Raw genomic sequence first — 18,578 nt, 5'->3', positions numbered from 1 at the left:
AAAACATCCCATTTTTCCATGACCCCCTCCTCTCCTGTAGTGTAAACACCTTCCTTTCTTAGCCCATTTGACGTGGTGCGAAAGGGTGAAGAAGCTTCTTTTTGTGCAATATTTTTCCTCTTAAAAAATGTAAAATGGTTCTAAATATTGAAACGCTCCCGGTGCTTTATTTGGATGCTTCGGCTTCCCACACAAAGGGGCAAAAAGAGCCGTAGAATGCCTCATTAATATATAAACATCATGTGTTGTGCCTCCACAAGACTTTCTTGTTCGTTTTTACTATTTCAGAAAGATGTAACGATATATTTAAAATACACATTGACATCCACCGTCTCGTTCGCTTATAAACTTCACTGTAGTTTTCTTTTTACTTGCACATATTTTTTAAGTGACTGCGTCGTGAACATAATTTATGCAGGGCGAGGGCTGCATGCTAAACAGGATTTCTGTAAAGTGAAGGGAGGGGCACGGCTCTACTCACTGACGAAGGAGGAGAGGGGGAATGGGTGGTACAAAAAGGAGGGCTTTATGAGGTTATCAAAGTCATTCATCCTTCGTCCTAAACGAGGGGATCTGTTACTACAACCAGTGGCAGATGGAATTGCAGAGTAACTCTTCGGTTACATTTCAATAACGCTATTATTAACATGGGATTTTTTTACATCTTGAGCTGTGACTTTTTAAAATAATAGATTGTATTAAAGCTTATTTCGAATACAAAAATCATTGCATAACGTTTCTGTCTTTTGAAAAGTCATTTACCAGGCGTTCATAATTTGGCAGCCGTTGGTACTACTAGCGTTTGCTGTGGTACTCGTATGTAGGTATGGGCAACGTTTTTTTTTTTTTGTGCTGTGGCCAGAATAGCAGACTTAGAGATACTTTGCTTTTAAGGCATTACGGCGAAAAACTGCATATAACAAACTATACATACAATATATACAATATAAGTCAAGACTGGATTTATCACGAATATGTACAAGTATGTGAAATAAGTGTATTATTAATGTGATAATGATGCACTTAGTTCACATACACGTACATCTATATTTGTTATGGATACTTTCATATGTTTTGCACATTTAGTGCTTATTAGAATACTGGGAGTTTATGAAACACAGTCTCTGCTGCCGAATCCATTGTGTTCTGCTGTTTTCGTCCCTTTATGAGTTGCTCTTAACACAGCTTCATCGTGTTCTGTTATTTCAGTGAGCCTGGCTCACATTAAGTTATAGAAACTGCCCCCTTGGGACCCCACAAACACAGGCACACCACATTCCTTAAGTACTGACTGAGCATGCGCATGCATGCTCGTTCAGCAAGATAGGATTTTCTGACAGATAGGAAAAAAATGATGTTACACCTGCCCTGTGTTGCCGTGCATAATAAGGTCTGTGCTAAAGTGAATGCAGAAATAATTCAGATTTTCCACACATTCGTTACAGAAAGTCATAATTCTATTAAAGACATGGAGGCGAAGGATTATGCTTAACTCTTCTACTTTACTATCAGCAGCAAAGAAAAACAACCTGAACAATAGCATACAAAAAACAAGAAAAACTACAATAACCATGAGGTTTTTCGGATTTTGTAGTCCATCCCTATAGGTCCTTAAACTGACCACATGTTCCCAACAATCCAATAAACAAATAGCAGTCCTCTCAAAACCCTTGTCCTTCCTTTATTCTCCCTCTTTCTTTGATCCTGCGAGGGTGTGTTCAGTACATCTTCAACTTTATCCATGTCTTGCATCAAACTCCAGTCTGTTTGTTATCCGTCACTCCTCCTACAAAATAAATCAGGTAACAGGTGACTATAGACCAAAATCAAGGGTGGGCAATCGTATGCATCAGAACATTACTACCGGCTCATCAAGCAATATTATCAATCATGAAATATTTTATCATAAACAGCACATATGTAAACACAACATGATACATATCAATTACATCTCATACGATTGGTAGGGTGGGATAATCCTTCGCCTCCGTGTCTTTAATAGAATTATGACTTTCTGTAAAAAATGTGTGGAAAATCTGAATTCTATGTCAAGACCGGAGGCCCGGATTATGCTTGTTCAAAGCTTACTTACCACCAACGATGATGCACTTTCCATGGGTTTAAAATAGAAAGTTTTAAATGTCGACTCATTCGACCAGTCTGCAGCTCTCATAATATCTTCTATCCTAGCTCCTATGTTATAAGCTTTAGTCGCCATCGCTCCTCTAGCTGAATGGGCGCCATATCTCTCAACATCTATGCCCGCTTGAACCATCACCCATCTAAGCCATCTAGCGATAGTGGCCGGTACCACTGCTTTATAGGGTTTGCAAATCGCTATCAACAATTGCGACACACCTGGAGGTCTAACATCCCTCGTCATATCCTCGTAAACTTCTATACACCTGACTGGACACAATTTTGGTTGATCCGGAAAAGATTCATAGGAAATAGATCTCAAACCTGTTTTGGTTCTTTTCGCTATAAGAAAAGTCACTCCATTCGGAGATATACTCTTCCTGTCAATCTCCAACACTCTCACATCAGAAGATCTCTTAAATGCCAACAGACATAAAAGCATAGATAATTTGCCGGAAATCGCTTTCCGGGATAAGTCATGATTATCTGGCCAAGATAAAAACAGTTTCAAAACTTTATCTACATCCCACAACTGGTTATACTTAACACTAGGTGGTCTCAACATCTTTATTCCCCTTAACAATCTACAAATCAACGGGTGTTCTCCAATCGTTCTACCCTCTACTCTAGGGTGTCCCGCAGATATCGCTGACCTGGCTGTATTGATCGTTCTGTAAGCCTTGCCCTGCGGAGCCATCTGAGCTAAAAAATTGGTTACATGTACCACATCTGCTCTATCGGGATGAATATCCCTTTCCATACACCAGCTATACCATTTATCCCATGCTGATCTATAAGCTTTGTGAGTCCCTGGGGCCCATGATTCATTAATGATGTTTTCAGCTTCATGCGATAAACCTGGCCTAGCCCAAGATCTCCTGAAATCGCCCAAGCTACTAACTTGAGTCCTCCTGACCTCACCAGTGGATGACTGCCCCCTCTGGGATCTCGAATGATAAATTCTGTGTCTGGTAGAAGTACTGGGTTGTGGTATGTCAGTTCTAACAAACTGGGAAACCACGCCTGTCCCTTCCAGTCTGGCGTGATTAGAATTATGGATGCTTTTTGACGTCTCACCTGTGCTAGCGTCCTCGCTATCATTGAAAAGGGAGGGAACGCATAATTTCTCTGATGTTCCCAGGGTTGTAGGAAGGCGTCTGTCGCTTCCGCTTCCGGATCCGGCCTCCAGCTGAAGAACCGAGGAAGCTGGCTGTTCAACCTCGAAGCAAACAGATCGATCTGACAAGGACCCCACCGTGTCATAATTTCTTGGAACACTACCTCCAGCTTCCAATCGCTGGCGTCTCTGAGGTATCTCGAGTTCCAATCGGCCACCTCGTTCATCTGTCCCGGCAGATACTCCGCCGTCACCGAAACTCTCCTCTCTAGACAGAGTTCCCAAAATTCTTTTGCCAATTCCGCCAATAACTTGGACCTCGTCCCCCCCAGTCTGTTGATGTACCTGACTGCGGAGACATTGTCCATCTTCCGTAGGACGCAACAATGTGCTTTCTCCTGAGTCCAGCATCTCACTGCAAAGGATCCTGCCAACAACTCCAGGCAGTTTATGTGGAGTCTCGTCTCCTGGTCCGACCACCTGCCACCTGTGGATACGTTCCCACATCTGGCTCCCCAGCCCCATCTGCTGGCGTCGGACTCGATAATGAGGTCCGGGGATGAACCAAATATGGCTCTCACGTTCCATGCATCCATATGAAGGAGCCACCATTCTAGCTCCTCTCTCACATCCTGTGAAATATTCACTCTTGATTCGTAAGAAACGCCCCTCCTGAGGTGAGATATCCTCAACCTCTGGAGTGCCCTGTAATGCAGAGGCCCTGGGAAAATCGCTTGAATTGATGCCGCTAGTCGGCCCACCAATCTCGCTATGTCCCTCAACGACATCTCGCCTCTCGCTAGAGTATGTCTCAGTTGTTACTTGATGTCGTTCACCTTGACAATAGGTAAACTGAGAGTTCCCTGTAACGAGTCCACAATGAAACCCAGAAATTCTATTGACTGTACAGGGATTATATTGGACTTTTCCCAATTTATTAGGAAACCCAGATTCTCTAACACCTCTATAGTTATCTGAATCTGTTCTATCAACAATCCCTTCTCTTGACACATCAGGCAAATGACGTCTAGATAGATTATCAGTCCCCTGAGCTCTGAGATGAGACACCACGGGTTTCAGCATCTTTGTGAAACACCACGGTGCTGATGCCAGGCCGAAGGGTAGACATCGAAATTCCCAAATCGTTCCTTCCCAGAGGAACCTTAGAAATTTGCAGTGTTCCTCTGCGATGGGAATGGTCAGGTAAGCATATTTCAAATCTATTCTGGCCAACCAATCTCCCTGAATAAGAGTATCTCTCAACAGATGTATCCCTTCCATCTTGAAATGTCTGTATACCACATAGCTGTTTAGGCCTCTCAGATTTATGATTGGTCTTGTCTTGTGTCTTCCTTTTACTATGAACATATTGCTTATGTAACCTCCTACCTGAACCGTCGCGGGTCGAATAGCCCATTTGATTCGTAAAGACTGTAACTCTTTCTCCAGTAAGGCCTTGTCTTCGCTGTTCATTTCTAAACTTCTTGGCGGTTCTCTCTGATAAGGAGTTTCTATAAAATCTATATAAAAACCTTGAACAGTCTGAATCACCCAGGGATCCCCTGAAATGTCTAACCAATTTTCCAAAAATTGAGCGGTCCTCCTCCCTACCTCTGGGGTCACTGTACTTGTATAAGGCAATCTCACCTGTGTTATTTTGCTGACGCTCCCCTCGCCAGATTCTACTCCTCGATGGGAAAAAAGGCGTTTGTTTGCGCTCTTCTTGATCGCGCCAATTTGTTCTATCTTGAAAGGATCGGTTGAAATGGTACCGGCCAGCCGAGCGACCCCTAGCTCTGCTGGCCCGTCCAAAAACCTGTCTCCCAAAAACTCTCTTCAACGATGCTTGCGCCTTATCCAAGGCTGCATATGAGTTCACAAATCTGGAGAGCTCCTTGATGAAGGAGTCTCCAAATAGCTTTCCTTTAGCTGACGAAGCTGAGTCAGAAGATGCTAACTCACTCAAATTAGGGTCGATCTTGACCAACAACGATCTCCTCCTTTCGGTGGTTATGGCATGATTAGCATTACCCAACATGCATATCGCTCTTTGGGCCCAACCTATGAGGATTGTCGGGTCTATCGGTTCCCCTTTTATTTTCGCGTCCTCACCCATCTGGAGGATCTTAGTGAGGGGTCCCGTCACATCAAGCATCTTGTCCTGACAGGATCGCCAGGATCTATCAAGTCCTTTCCTCACATCTTTTGTGAATTTACCCATAAATGTAATCATTTTTTCGTCAATCACTGACGTATCAGCTGCCTCTTCAGGGAGGAGTGGTCTTGGGCATTCTGCCCTCATTTTGCTTCTAGCCTCTTTGGCTAGCGGCGCCCTCAGGCGTTTCTTTAAATATGACGCAATTCTTTTGGGGGGTTCCCATTCTGACGATCTGGGATGAATCAGTGCCTCCCGATCGAAATCTTCATCATCCGCACCGTCCCCCTCAGTCTCCTCATTTTTCCTTTTCTTTATCGCCTCATGGCTTTCTTCACCTGAAGAGGATATCGATAGCATTTCCTCCTCTTCAGGGTACTCCTCCTCCCACTCTTTCTCACTCTCATCTGAGGTATGAGATGATTCTCGTCCCCTGCTAGGCACCGCTTTACCTTTTCTTTTCCTCTTTCCACCTTTCTCTGGTGGAGTGCCCGGGGGGGGGGTGTGGGCTTCCTCCGCCCTACGGGCTGCTTTACTGCCCCCTTTAGATTTCATTCGAGCTTTCAAACTCTTGACCTCCTCCCGGCCCTGAGAAAAACGGAGCCAATCCTCCATCAGCGCTCTCTGCTGAGGATCATGTCCCAATGAAGCCCCCAGGGCTTTGTGTAGGACGTCTGTCATGGCCATGTGGCTCCTCTTTTGGCTAACACTAGCCTTCCCCTCATCACTGGAGGAACTCATTATTCTCAGGCCTCGGGGAAATCAAATAGTTATAATTGTATACCAGGGATTCTCACTCTCTCAGTACAGAGAGTAAAAATATGTCCAAAAGAAAATATATAAATTTAATTCCCTGGTTCTGAGTATATAATATATATACAGGTATGTTATATCAATACAGGTTTTACCTGGGACTGTGCCCGTATGACTGCGGTATCACTGATTGCCTGCAGGGGCGCTATAGTGTTCCTGACACACAGGCCGCTACGCTCGTTCTCATGAACGGTGCGTAATAATATTGAATCCAATTGTGATTCGAAAATAATTGAATGATCGATCACCGACACTAACTCCTCTCAATATAACTCGGCACGGAAGAAGTGAGCCAAAACAACGCGGTCCCGTCGCGCTCCTTCTTCCGTACCGCAGTGCCCTCTCTGACGGGTTTGCGAAGTTGCGGTCGCCGGTGCCCCAGCCCCGTCGCGTCCGCAACTTCAGTACACCGTGAAAGTAGCAGATATGCTCCGCCTGCAGGCACAATAATCATCAACGTATTGTTTAAACACACTCTCAGTACACACACACGTTTTCATACGTAATAAGAAAAAAGGGTACTTAACTCGCTGCCGAGCAGCAAAGAAAGAGGGAGAATATAGGAAGGACAAGGGTTTTGAGAGGACTGCTATTTGTTTATTGGATTGTTGGGAACACGTGGTCAGTTTAAGGACCTATAGGGATGGACTACAAAATCCGAAAAACCTCATGGTTATTGTAGTTTTGCTTGTTTTTTGTATGCTATTGTTCAGGTTTTTCTTTGCTGCTGACAGTAAAGTAGAAGAGTTAAGCATAATCCGAGCCTCCGGTCTTGACATAGAATCTGGTTACATATTTTCCAACTGAGATTTAAGATAGCGTTTATCTTCAATGTTGCTTGCTTTGTATTTTTTCAGTCTGTACTGGAAAGCAATATATCGCCGACGAATAAAATATCCAATGTCATGGTGTAAGACAAAGGTATTAATTGAGACACTGGTGTTGGGTGTGGAGCACTTTCACTCTACTTCCTGCTATCGTGAATGTCCTTAACTGATCCCTCACAAACAAAAAAAAAATACATACCCAATTTCGAAACTTTCTAAAACGTTTGTAAATCAAAACCCGTAAATCAAATATGTTCGTTTTGTCCGTTAAACATTCTTTTAAAAATAAGGGCTCGTCCGGGATTTGAACCCGGGACCTCTCGCACCCAAAGCGAGAATCATACCCCTAGACCAACGAGCCAGCTGCATATGAACTGTACAGTGGCATATACATTTTTTACAGAGATACTTATACAGGTTGGGCTCTTTTTTGTGAAATAATTCTTAAAATTAACACACTAATGAAACAACTGATCACCCAGGTCATGCGTGCAGGTACCAAGCTTCTCACAGCAATAATTCCACATAATTATTAAAAGTAAGGAGGAAGCAGACCTTTAATAACGCTTACGAGACTTTAGTGTTAGTCTGAAGAAGAGGTTTTGCGGTTGATCTAGCATAAACCTGGACCTTTCATAGTTTTATGGAGGATCCTCTAACATTGACCAACTTAAATTTTGAATTTCCGCAGCTGCAGGAAAAAAACTCTTAGTGTACAGTATTCGCAGTGTGAGCTAACATTGCCAATGCTAAGCAATTACTTATTATAAGCTATGAGCTTGGTGACTAAGCCCCTACAAAGGTGAGAATGTCTTGTCACCAATAACTTCGGCACCACAGTCAGCTCCAGTGGCGCAATCGGTTAGCGCGCGGTACTTATACAGCAGTACATGCGATGAGCAATGCCGAGGTTGTGAGTTCGAGCCTCACCTGGAGCAGGAGATGATTTTGTTCATGTGATTTCTCTTCTTCCAAGTCCACATGTACAACATTTTCACAGACCAGAAAAATATACCTTTCGGATTGGAGATATTATTTTGGCTGCCTTTATTTAAAGCCACGTTGGACACAGTGAATCAGATTACAAACATGATACCGTGCGTATCCAAGAGCAACACTTTATTATCAATAGCTTCGAAACAAAATGTCTAAAGAAATAGATAAATCGTAATCGTAATGTTTTTTTTTTGAAGGCGCTTAATACTCCGAGGCTTCTAAGGGCGAAAACGGGGATGGAACCTGTGTTGCTCCCGTCGTCTTGAGGCGTGTGTACATTCAAAATGTGCATGCCCATAGACCAACGAGCCAGCTACACGTACCGGCCCTCTCCCCCCTCCCACTCCCACATTCCGTTTGCCTTTTCTCTGCAAACTTGCCAGAGTCGCATTCATTCCAACTACCTGCTTTGCCCTTCTCTTTTCCCGCACCCAGACTCTCTGTGTAAGTCTGTCTGTACTCTCTCTTCCGCTGCCATCCCTCCACTGTATTCGCCATTACCATCTCCCCCACAACAGTTCCACCCACAGCATCTCCCATTGGTTGATACTAGTTCCCATCCAGAAATGGACCATTGGTTGCTAGGGCCATTTATAGCTGCTTCAGTGTGAGAAGGCTAGTTCCCATTAGAGAATTGGCCCTTTTTGCCCCTAGTGAAAGGGCCAAGGTCTGCATAATTATGGGAACTAGCCTATGCACACTGAGAAGGCTAGTTCCCTTCCCATTAGATAATTGGCCCTTTTTGCCGCTAGTTAAAGGGCCAAGTCCTGCATAATAATGGGAACGAGCCTATGCACACTGAGAAGGCTAGTTCCCATTAGAGAATTGGGCCTTTTGCCCCTAGTGGCCAAGTCCTGTATAATTATGGGAACTAGCCTACTCACACTGAGAAGGCTAGTTCCCATTAGAGAATTGGCCCTTTTTGCCCCTAGTGGTCAAGTCCTGCATAATTATGGGAACTAGTCTACTCACACTGAGATAGCTAGTTCCCATTACAGAATTGGCCCTGTTTGCCCCTAGTGGCCAAGTCCTGCATAATAATGGGAACTAGCCTACTCACACTGAGAAGGCTAGTTCCCATTAGAGAATTGGCCCTTTTTGTCCCTAGTGAAAGGGCCAAGTCATGCAGAATAATGGGAACTAGCCTATGCACACTGAGAAGGCTAGTTCCCATTAGAGAATTGGCCCTTTTTGCCCCTAGTGACCAAGTCCTGTATAATTATGGGAACTAGCCTACTCACACTGAGAAGGCTAGTTCCCTTCCCATTAGATAATTGGCCCTTTTTGCCGCTAGTTAAAGGGCCAAGTCCTGCATAATAATGGGAACGAGCCTATGCACACTGAGAAGGCTAGTTCCCATTAGAGAATTGGGCCTTTTGCCCCTAGTGGCCAAGTCCTGTATAATTATGGGAACTAGCCTACTCACACTGAGAAGGCTAGTTCCCATTAGAGAATTGGCCCTTTTTGCCCCTAGTGGTCAAGTCCTGCATAATAATGGGAACTAGTCTACTCACACTGAGATAGCTAGTTCCCATTACAGAATTGGCCCTGTTTGCCCCTAGTGGCCAAGTCCTGCATAATAATGGGAACTAGCCTACTCACACTGAGAAGGCTAGTTCCCATTAGAGAATTGGCCCTTTTTGTCCCTAGTGAAAGGGCCAAGTCATGCAGAATAATGGGAACTAGCCTATGCACACTGAGAAGGCTAGTTCCCATTAGAGAATTGGCCCTTTTTGCCCCTAGTGACCAAGTCCTGTATAATTATGGGAACTAGCCTACTCACACTGAGAAGGCTAGTTCCCTTCCCATTAGATAATTGGCCCTTTTTGCCCTTAGTGAAAGGTCCAAGTCCTGCATAATAATGGGAACTATCCTATGCACACTGAGAAGGCTAGTTCCCATTAGAGAATTGGCCCTTTTTGCCCCTAGTGGCCAAGTCCTGTATAATTATGGGAACTAGCCTACTCACACTGAGAAGGCTAGTTCCCATTAGAGAATTGGCCCTTTTTGCCCCTAGTGGTCAAGTCCTGCATAATAATGGGAACTAGTCTACTCACACTGAGATGGTGTTAGGCGATCCTCTGCACACCGATCCACTGCACACCAGAACACTGCTCATATTTCCCCAACACCTCCCTCCAGGGTTCGAGGCTCATGTGATTCGGTTAACCCAAAGGACCGAAAGCTCTGTACCAGGTATGGTGTACGGGCTCGATTGCAGCCCTTCCTGCACTGGCAATTGCCATGGAGAACATACAGCAGAAGGGGCGGCGTTACATCTCCACGCCGATCACGTGATCCAGAGTGCCGTTCCTCACGTGACCTTGGTGGACGTCACATGACCCAGAAACGTCACATGACCCAGAAACGCACAGTATATAAGGCGTGAGACACGGAACACTCATTGCTTCTCAGCTGTCTTCAGACCCTGTTTGGCGTTACGTTTTGCTCTACTGTTTACCTTGATCTCGGAAATCTATCTTGGACTCCTTCGGATATTCCTTTGTACCTTTGCTTGGAACTGTTAACCTGTTGCTGGATTTTGGACACGACCCTGACTTGCCTTTGGATCATCCCTTGGTACCTTGTTGAATTCCTACGCCATTTCCCTCTTGGAATTCAAGTCACGCCTTCAGTACTACAGGTGGCTTATCCTGCAACCACGCTATCCTGCGGTTCTACTGTTCTAGGGACCGCCTCATCTGAGTCTCGAACCTCCCTCCTAGGTTTCCTGGGTTTTCCTAACACCAGATAGGTAAGACTATTCAGATTCTTAGGTTACCGTGATATATATTGTAATTGCCTAGTACTTAACCTCGTTCTTTTTGACAGCAGCATCGGTGTTCCAGAGGTTCAGTGGATCCGGGAAGTAACATCTCCCACCTGTGGCCCCAAAGGTCGCACAGCGGGTTTCTTTTAGTTCCCCTGTGCGTCACTTGAGGACGGAGGTTTCAACGGTCTACACGACACTCAAGTCAGAACAGATGGCTAGTTCCCATTAGAGAATTGGCCCTTTTTGCCCCTAGTGGGCAAGTCCTGCATAATAATGGGAGCTAGCCTGCTCACACTGAGAAGGCTAGTTCCCATTAGACCAGTTGAACGGGATGACACCAATTACTCAAAAAATCTCCATTTTAATTCAATATTCATATAATAACAATAACTTCATGTATAGTTTAAAAAGATCAATTCATTTAGTCAGCATCTATCTCAAACATTGAGTCTTATACCCATACTTCGTCATTCGAACTTCTTCAGCAATAAAACCGATTTGGCATTTCATATACTGTGTCTTCATACTCTTTACACAGAACTCTCCATAGATTACAGTCGTGTATTAGGGACCCAGTCCTTAATTAAAGGTGTCATATCAAAACTGGTTTCTAATTGCCAGACTGTTTAAATAGTCGTCGACACGTGTTTCGGTCCACTTAGAGATGATTATCTCTCTTCTTATAAAGACCTTCTTCAGGACGTAGGGCCGGATATAGTTGATCCACCCTTCTGGAATGTTATAGGCCAAAGGAATCGCAGGTTTACCCCTTTATTTATATCTGTTTAGTACAGCCCGCGGCTGCAGGGACACATAAATAGGTGCAAAGAAATTACATGGTCGAAGGTAGAAAATGAAGAATGTGAATATCTTTTCGTTTACTGAGGATCATTATAAAAAATTGTTGGAAGGCCCCATAGCTCCGTTTGGAGAAGGTCCAATCGGGGAGAAGGTGGCTGCAACAAATGAAGTCGAAAAAATTCTACAAAAAATGAAAAAACTAACTCGGACAGATCTACATGGACAATTCATGTTAAAGTATTTGAAATCAGGAATTATTCCAGAGGGTCTGCAGGTCAAGAACATCCCGAGGATATTTGTTGACAACACCAAGTTCCAAAAGAACTTTAGTGGGGTTGGCAACAAGTGTTCTCGGGATTGGATCATCTTGATCGTAGAAACAGCACAGGAAGAAACAAAGAAGCAGGGGGAGGAGTTGGCGGCTTTGGAGAAGGAGCTCTTAGAAAGTACGACAGTGGGTGATGCCAAAAAACAACTGGAGGAGTTGGAGGAAGAAATTAAAAAGTTCAAACAATTTAATTTGGAACGAAAAATCAATAAATTACAAAAAGATATTACCAACTATAATGAGGAAAGAACTTATCCTTATTTGAGGAAAGGTTTCTTCACCGACCCCCCTATTGGTGGTAACAACTACCGGAGGAACAATAGGTATGCCACGTTTTCCAACACCTCACAGAACCAACAACAGGTTTTTTTCAGAGGGGGACAGAGAGGCAGGCCGAAACAGCGACAGCCACAATACGGCCAGGGACAGGGCATGAGAACCAGTGGTACTCAAACCAGTAAGCCTTGACCCTCAAGACAAAATGCCTATATTCAATTTATCCTCCCATCGACTTGAAAAACCAGACTTGGATTTATTATCCAAAGGTCTGTCCTATGTCCCTACCCCGAGAGCCGATATGTTCAATATAGAATTAGAACTAAAAAGATTTTTTAGAAACATACGGCTGAAACATGTTTTCGAAGTTTACCTTCCTGCTCATCAATGTGAAAAAAGCAGCAACCCTGAGCTGGTCCCTAATGTTAGTGGTCTAAAGGTAAAGTCCACTTTTAGTCCTCCCTCTCATACCTGCACACCTGAAATATTGGCATTCGAAAATATTGTGACTCGAGAAACTCTCGATGCCATTAAGAAAAAGTACCACAAACCTGATAATCTCACTAGAGATGAGAGAAGCAGTTTGGCCAGGTTGTGTAGGGAAGAATCGATTACTATAAAACCAGCTGATAAGGGGGGTGGTATTGTTGTTCTCGACACAAATGCCTATGAAACCGAGTGCATGCGTCTATTGGGTGACAGACAATCATATAAAAAGTTGGATAGGGACCCTACGCTAAGATTGCAAGATGAGATAAAAAGCCTGACCAACCACGCAATACAAGAAAAGTGGATTAGTGTTGAAGAAGGGTGTTTTCTAAACAAAAAGGGACCCAAAAAGGCAGCATTTTATATACTGCCCAAAATCCACAAAAACCAAATAAATCTACCAGGCAGGCCTATTGTGTCTGCGGTCGATTCGCTGCTCGAACCCCTGTCTGTGTATACAGAGTTTTTTCTTAAGCCACTAGTCCTTAGGATGCCATCATATATGAGAGATTCTACACATATGGTCAAGATTATCAGTGAAATTCAAATAGAGGAAGATGACATATTGGTAACTATGGATGTTGAGCCGTTGTATACGGCTATTTCACAGATGGAATGTCTTCAAGTTCTAGGTGAATATCTAAATACCAGAACTAGACCTTATCAACCCCCTACTGAATTCATTCAGGAATGTATACGGTTGGCAATGACTGAAAACGTCTTCCTGTTTAAGAGACAGCTTTACAAACAGGAGAAGGGTGTGAACATGGGGGGCTACTTTTGCCCCCGATGTTGCAAATTTGTACATGGCCAATCACGAGAACAAATATACTCTTGGGGTTGATAACCTCCTTATGACTCATCCGACGCTAAAATCCCATCTTCAATTATGGCGTCGGTATATTGATGATGTCTTCCTAATCTGGAGGGGTTCTGTAAAGTCTTTGGAGGAATTCCACAAGTGGCTAAACCGATGTGACACGAATATAAAATTCACCATGGAGTACAGTCACAGACAGGTTAGTTTTCTTGACCTTGTGATTAAATAAGTGCAAATCAGCTTATTACTACTCTTTTTAAAAAACCGACGGATAAGAACTCACTCCTGCACTTCAATAGTTTTCATCCCTCCAGTTTACGCCAGAATTTACCATATGGCCAATTCTTACGAATCAGGAGGAATTGCACAGAGAAAGATGAATTTAAAATTCACGCTGAACAACTGAAAGAGAGGCTGATTAACAGAGGCTATCCTAGAAGACATCAGTGAAAGACCATATGAAAAGAGCAGAGTATACCGATCGAGAGACATATCTAACCACTCGTAAAAAAACTAAGAATGAACGTCTGGTATGTGTTACCACATTTAATCCAATAAGTGGAGATGTTAAGAGAATCATCAACAAACACTGGAATCTTGTAAAACAGCCTGGTTCACTAACACAAAAACCGATGTTTGCATTTAAAAGAAATCAAAACCGTAGACAAAAGTTGGTCCACACTTACAGAGACCCTTTGAAAGAACAAACTATTAATAACCAGTGGGGTTTGCCCCCGATTGTGGGGCACTATAAGTGTGGAAAATGTGTGGTGTGTCCATTGACCGAGACAAAACGTGAATTTACCTACGGAAATAGAGTATGGAAAATGCGACATCATACGAATTGTCTGACAAAAAATGTAATCTGTGTGATTAGCTGCCCCTGTCAACTGCTTTATGTTGGTAAAACTACAAGAGAGGTTAGACAATGAATATCTGAACATAGGAGTTGCATAAGAAACAAACCGCTCGTTGAACACTTTGTAAGATTACAACACAAAGACACTGATTTAAGATGGTTTGTGCTCCAACATATTAAAAACAACATGAGAGGCGGTGACATGGGGACAATACTGCATCGAATCGAACAATGTTGGATCCATACCCTAGACACGGTCAGGAATGGCCTTAATGCCTCAGTCAAATGGAACTCCCTCATTATAAGGAACTGTACAAATGCATTTACGACAAAAAAATTTCGTTGATAACAAAACCAGAAGATGACCAATGTTTAGGCACATATAATGTAGCGGTACTTGGTAATATATGTTGTCTTTCTGAATATGGCTGTTGCTGTTGTTATAAAACGAAAGAAGTAAAAAGTAAAACTGAAAAATTAAAAAACTGTGGGACTGACGAAATGACATATCTGCCAGAAAATGTTTTTCTGATAAACATCATAAGCAGTAGAATATAAACAACTTCGTAATTAAACCACATATGGGGTGGAATTAATCCCATGTACTGACATGATTACGATATTTATTATGTACCTAGTATATAATGGTGGTGTAGGAAAATGACATCTCATATAGCCGATGTACTTTAGGAAATGATGTGGTAGTGACCTAGACCTTATGCTTGGGAGTCTAGTCAATCTGACTAAAGAATCTCACTTTATTTCATATTAGTGGCTTCTTTCATGACGTTTTTCAATTACGGCTAAAGCGCACTTTTAAATATCAGTAAGATCGATAGGGAGTGGCATGATCACCTTCACAATGAATAGGTTTAGCTATGGCCCATACGGATGGTTATTCCATAATAGTATAACAAACTGCTCTCCGTGGTGTGGTCAATTAAATAGAGATTGTTCTAGCGCGTGTATTTGGTTAACATGACATGATTTTTTCTTTATTTTCTCTCGAAGCGGTACTGATTGCGAGTGCCGTCCTGAACAGTCCATTTTCTATGTTGTGTTGAGAACCCTGGTACAACATAATGGTCAATTTTTTGTGTTTAGTACAGACCCATAGGTTAAATAGAGAGTCCTTTCTCTATTACTACCCCCACGAACGGCGTGTGTACGAGTGGCGAGGTACGGCAGCAAGTTACAAACACTGGTAAGTATATCAAATAGATGCCGCTATGATTGTGATACGAGCAGTTTTCAGCTGAGGCTGCATATTAGATGGCTGCTCACCAACTGGAATGTAATGTAATATAATACTCCCATATTGCGTATATGCACTGATAGAATGGGTTGAGGGGACAACACGAGATTACATTTAAATATATGTCACCAGTTGCGAAGATGCGAACAGGATCTAAGTATATACATAGATCTGTGGAGTTGGTCCATGCCGCTAACTTGCGAACAGGTCCTAGGTATAGACAAAGACTGATGGACATGCCCAAGTGGGAGAAGGGACCTTGATATAATGTTGTAGTGGTGGTACCCAGGCATTGGATAGCATTTGTAATTTTTATATACGAGAGGTCAATACCTATGTGGTGACTGGCCCCCTTTCCATAATGTTGTTGTTTTTAGGGAATCCATTGCCAAATTACTGGCTGGAGCACCCGACATCAGATGGACCAATAATTTGCTTTTGCTCCCACACAGGAGTGCGTCGAGGGTAAGCTTATATATACAGTGCATATGCATTATTAAACATTGAAGAAAGAAATTAGCAGATACATTGGTATTTTATTATTGTTCCCTTAGATTGTGGAGTTTTTAAGGCCAGGGCCCTATTCTTGAGTGTCGCACAAGAGGAATACCACACATATCTATGAAGTGGAGTATGTAAGTGCACTGTATCTACACCAGGTAGTGATTGATATTGTATCCTATGTTTTAGGATTGTATCCTATGTTTTAGGAATATATATATAAGAACAGAGAATCAATTGTCTCTGTTGTCCACAGGTTTTCCGCTAGTTCTTGGTTACCAGTGGAGGATTGATTCCGTCTACCTACCCGCTTTCCCTAGAGTCTATATATTGGGGGTGAGTAGGTTTCTATGTGTTGATTAATCATTACACATGTGACAATATTAGTCACCTCGAATAAGAAATAGGGATGATAACATATCCTGATGGATGTTTTATGTATGTTTTTACTAGATTGGAATTTGGCCTATACCATTCCAGAAGGGTGGATCAACTATATCCGGTCCTACGTCCTGAAGAAGGTCTTTATAAGAAGAGAGATAATCATCTCTAAGTGGACGGAAACACGTGTCGACGACTATTTAAACAGTCTGGAAATAAGAAATCAGATTTGATATGACACCTGATATTAAGTACTGGGTCACAAATACATGACTGTAATCTATGGAGAGTTCTGTGTAAAGAGTATGAAGAGACAGTATATCAAATGCGAAATTGGTTTTATTGCTGAAGAGGTTTGAATGAGGAAGTATGGGTTTAAGACTGAATGTTTGAGAGAGATGCTGACTAAATGAATTGATCTTTTTAAACTATACATGAAGTTATTGTTATTATATGAATATTGAATTAAAATGGAGATTCTTTGAGTAATTGGTGTCATCCCGTTCTACTGGTCCATTGTTCGTTATATATGCATGTTCTTTACCTGAAGGACCAGAGACTGAATCGCAGGTTTACCCCTTTATTTATATCTAGTTCCCATTAGAGAATTGGCCCTTTTTGCCCATAGTAATAATAATATTTATTGTGATATAGTTTAGATTATAAACTTTACACAAACCTTTAAAATAGCAAGATAGTAATACATAATCCAAATACAAATGTAGAAAATTCATAACCTAGGAAAAACACATAAAATCCATTAACATATATTCATATATTAAACTCCCAGTTATCTATACAAAATTAAACTAAAATTACTTGATCAGTAATCTAAAGTGTTATGCCCAGGCTAACATCAACTCTCAGCCAGATGGTATATAAGGCTGTCAACAGGAGCATACTATTGGAATTAATACAATGATGCCAAAAGACGTCATCCTTGATGTACTTGTTATCATGAACGTAGCTACCAAGGAGAAGATTAAATGTACTAGCCATTTCTGGGCATTCAGTCAAAAGGTGCTTTACCGTCTCCAGCCGATCTTGAGCTTTACATAGGCGGCATGTTCGCAGCTCGACAGCAATCTTATCTGTTCTCCGCGTGATTATAATAGTGGGAGGTTGCTCCAATCTGAGCAATAAAATGAACTGTCTAAGTCTGGCTGATGGGCAGATGTTCAAATATCTCTGCGGTTTCTTAAACTCATACAAACTATATTGCACAAATTGTTAGCTTTTTAAACTCCTTAGATGTTCGTAGTTCTCTAACCAATCCCAGAGATCTATTTGTTTACTCAGAGCCCTTTGTGCTTCTTCTGAATAGCAACCGTCCCTAGATTTCCAGCCTATTTTATGAAACAGTTTAGCCATCTGATCAATGGTTGCGCATACCGAATTTTCCCTAGCCATTTCCTGATGGACAGCTGTTAACAATCCATGACTTGTGTCTCGAGTCATTTTTAAGTATAATGAGGCCCGCTTCTTCAATACTAAGGTCTTTAGAGAGATCAAGCCAAGCTCTAATCTGATTATGGCCATTGGAATACTGGCAGGTAGGCCAAGAATACAGCGCCAGAATCTACCTTCGATCACCTGTAGCCACTTTGGATCAATCTCAAGAAGGGCTTCTAGCCTGTATATTATGGCCGGGGAGAAAGCGTGTACGTAGAGTTGCCGAGTGCCCCGTAGTGTGAAACCGCCCTGATTAACAGTAAACCTATAAAACAGGGCAGTCAGTTGTGCCGCTCTAATGCTGCGCATTTGTTTGCAGGCCACATAATCACCATTGACTTCAAAATCAATGCCCAGATATCGATATTGGGGAACATAGGAAATACTCACCAAGCCTACCGTAAGCTGCACACAAGATACTTTCTTATTTGTGTATCTGATGACCTTCGTTTTTCCTAGATTGATGCTAAGGCCATTCACATCTGCATACTCCCACAGTGCAGCCGCCGATCTACGTATCCCACTAATGGTGTTATCAAATATCACCAGATTCATCTGCGTACGCTAATACGGGACAAGTGGCTTTGCCAATTTTA

At 42.5% G+C, this 18,578-nt stretch overlaps 1 long non-coding RNA gene and 2 other non-coding genes across 3 annotated transcripts; 1 reads left to right on the top strand and 2 right to left on the bottom strand.

The window, feature by feature from the left end:
• Positions 1 to 1,482: 1,482 nt before the first annotated feature.
• LOC138568386 (uncharacterized) lies at positions 1,483 to 8,530 on the bottom strand. The gene is made up of 2 exons (XR_011302727.1): positions 8,452 to 8,530; positions 1,483 to 1,786 (listed from the first exon to the last, which is right to left on the bottom strand). It is a non-coding gene; the product is annotated as an uncharacterized lncRNA (long non-coding RNA).
• On the bottom strand, positions 7,341 to 7,412 carry TRNAP-UGG (transfer RNA proline (anticodon UGG)). The gene has a single exon. It is a non-coding gene; the product is annotated as a tRNA-Pro (tRNA).
• TRNAI-UAU (transfer RNA isoleucine (anticodon UAU)) lies at positions 7,895 to 7,989 on the top strand. Its single transcript has 2 exons — positions 7,895 to 7,932; positions 7,954 to 7,989. It is a non-coding gene; the product is annotated as a tRNA-Ile (tRNA).
• Positions 8,531 to 18,578: the final 10,048 nt, after the last annotated feature.

The sequence above is a fragment of the Ambystoma mexicanum genome, chromosome 1p (assembly GCF_040938575.1).
Source record: "Ambystoma mexicanum isolate Mex_15411 chromosome 1p, UKY_AmexF1_1, whole genome shotgun sequence".
NCBI classification, from domain to species: Eukaryota; Metazoa; Chordata; class Amphibia; order Caudata; family Ambystomatidae; genus Ambystoma; species Ambystoma mexicanum.
This window is presented reverse-complemented; position numbering and strand designations above follow the sequence as displayed.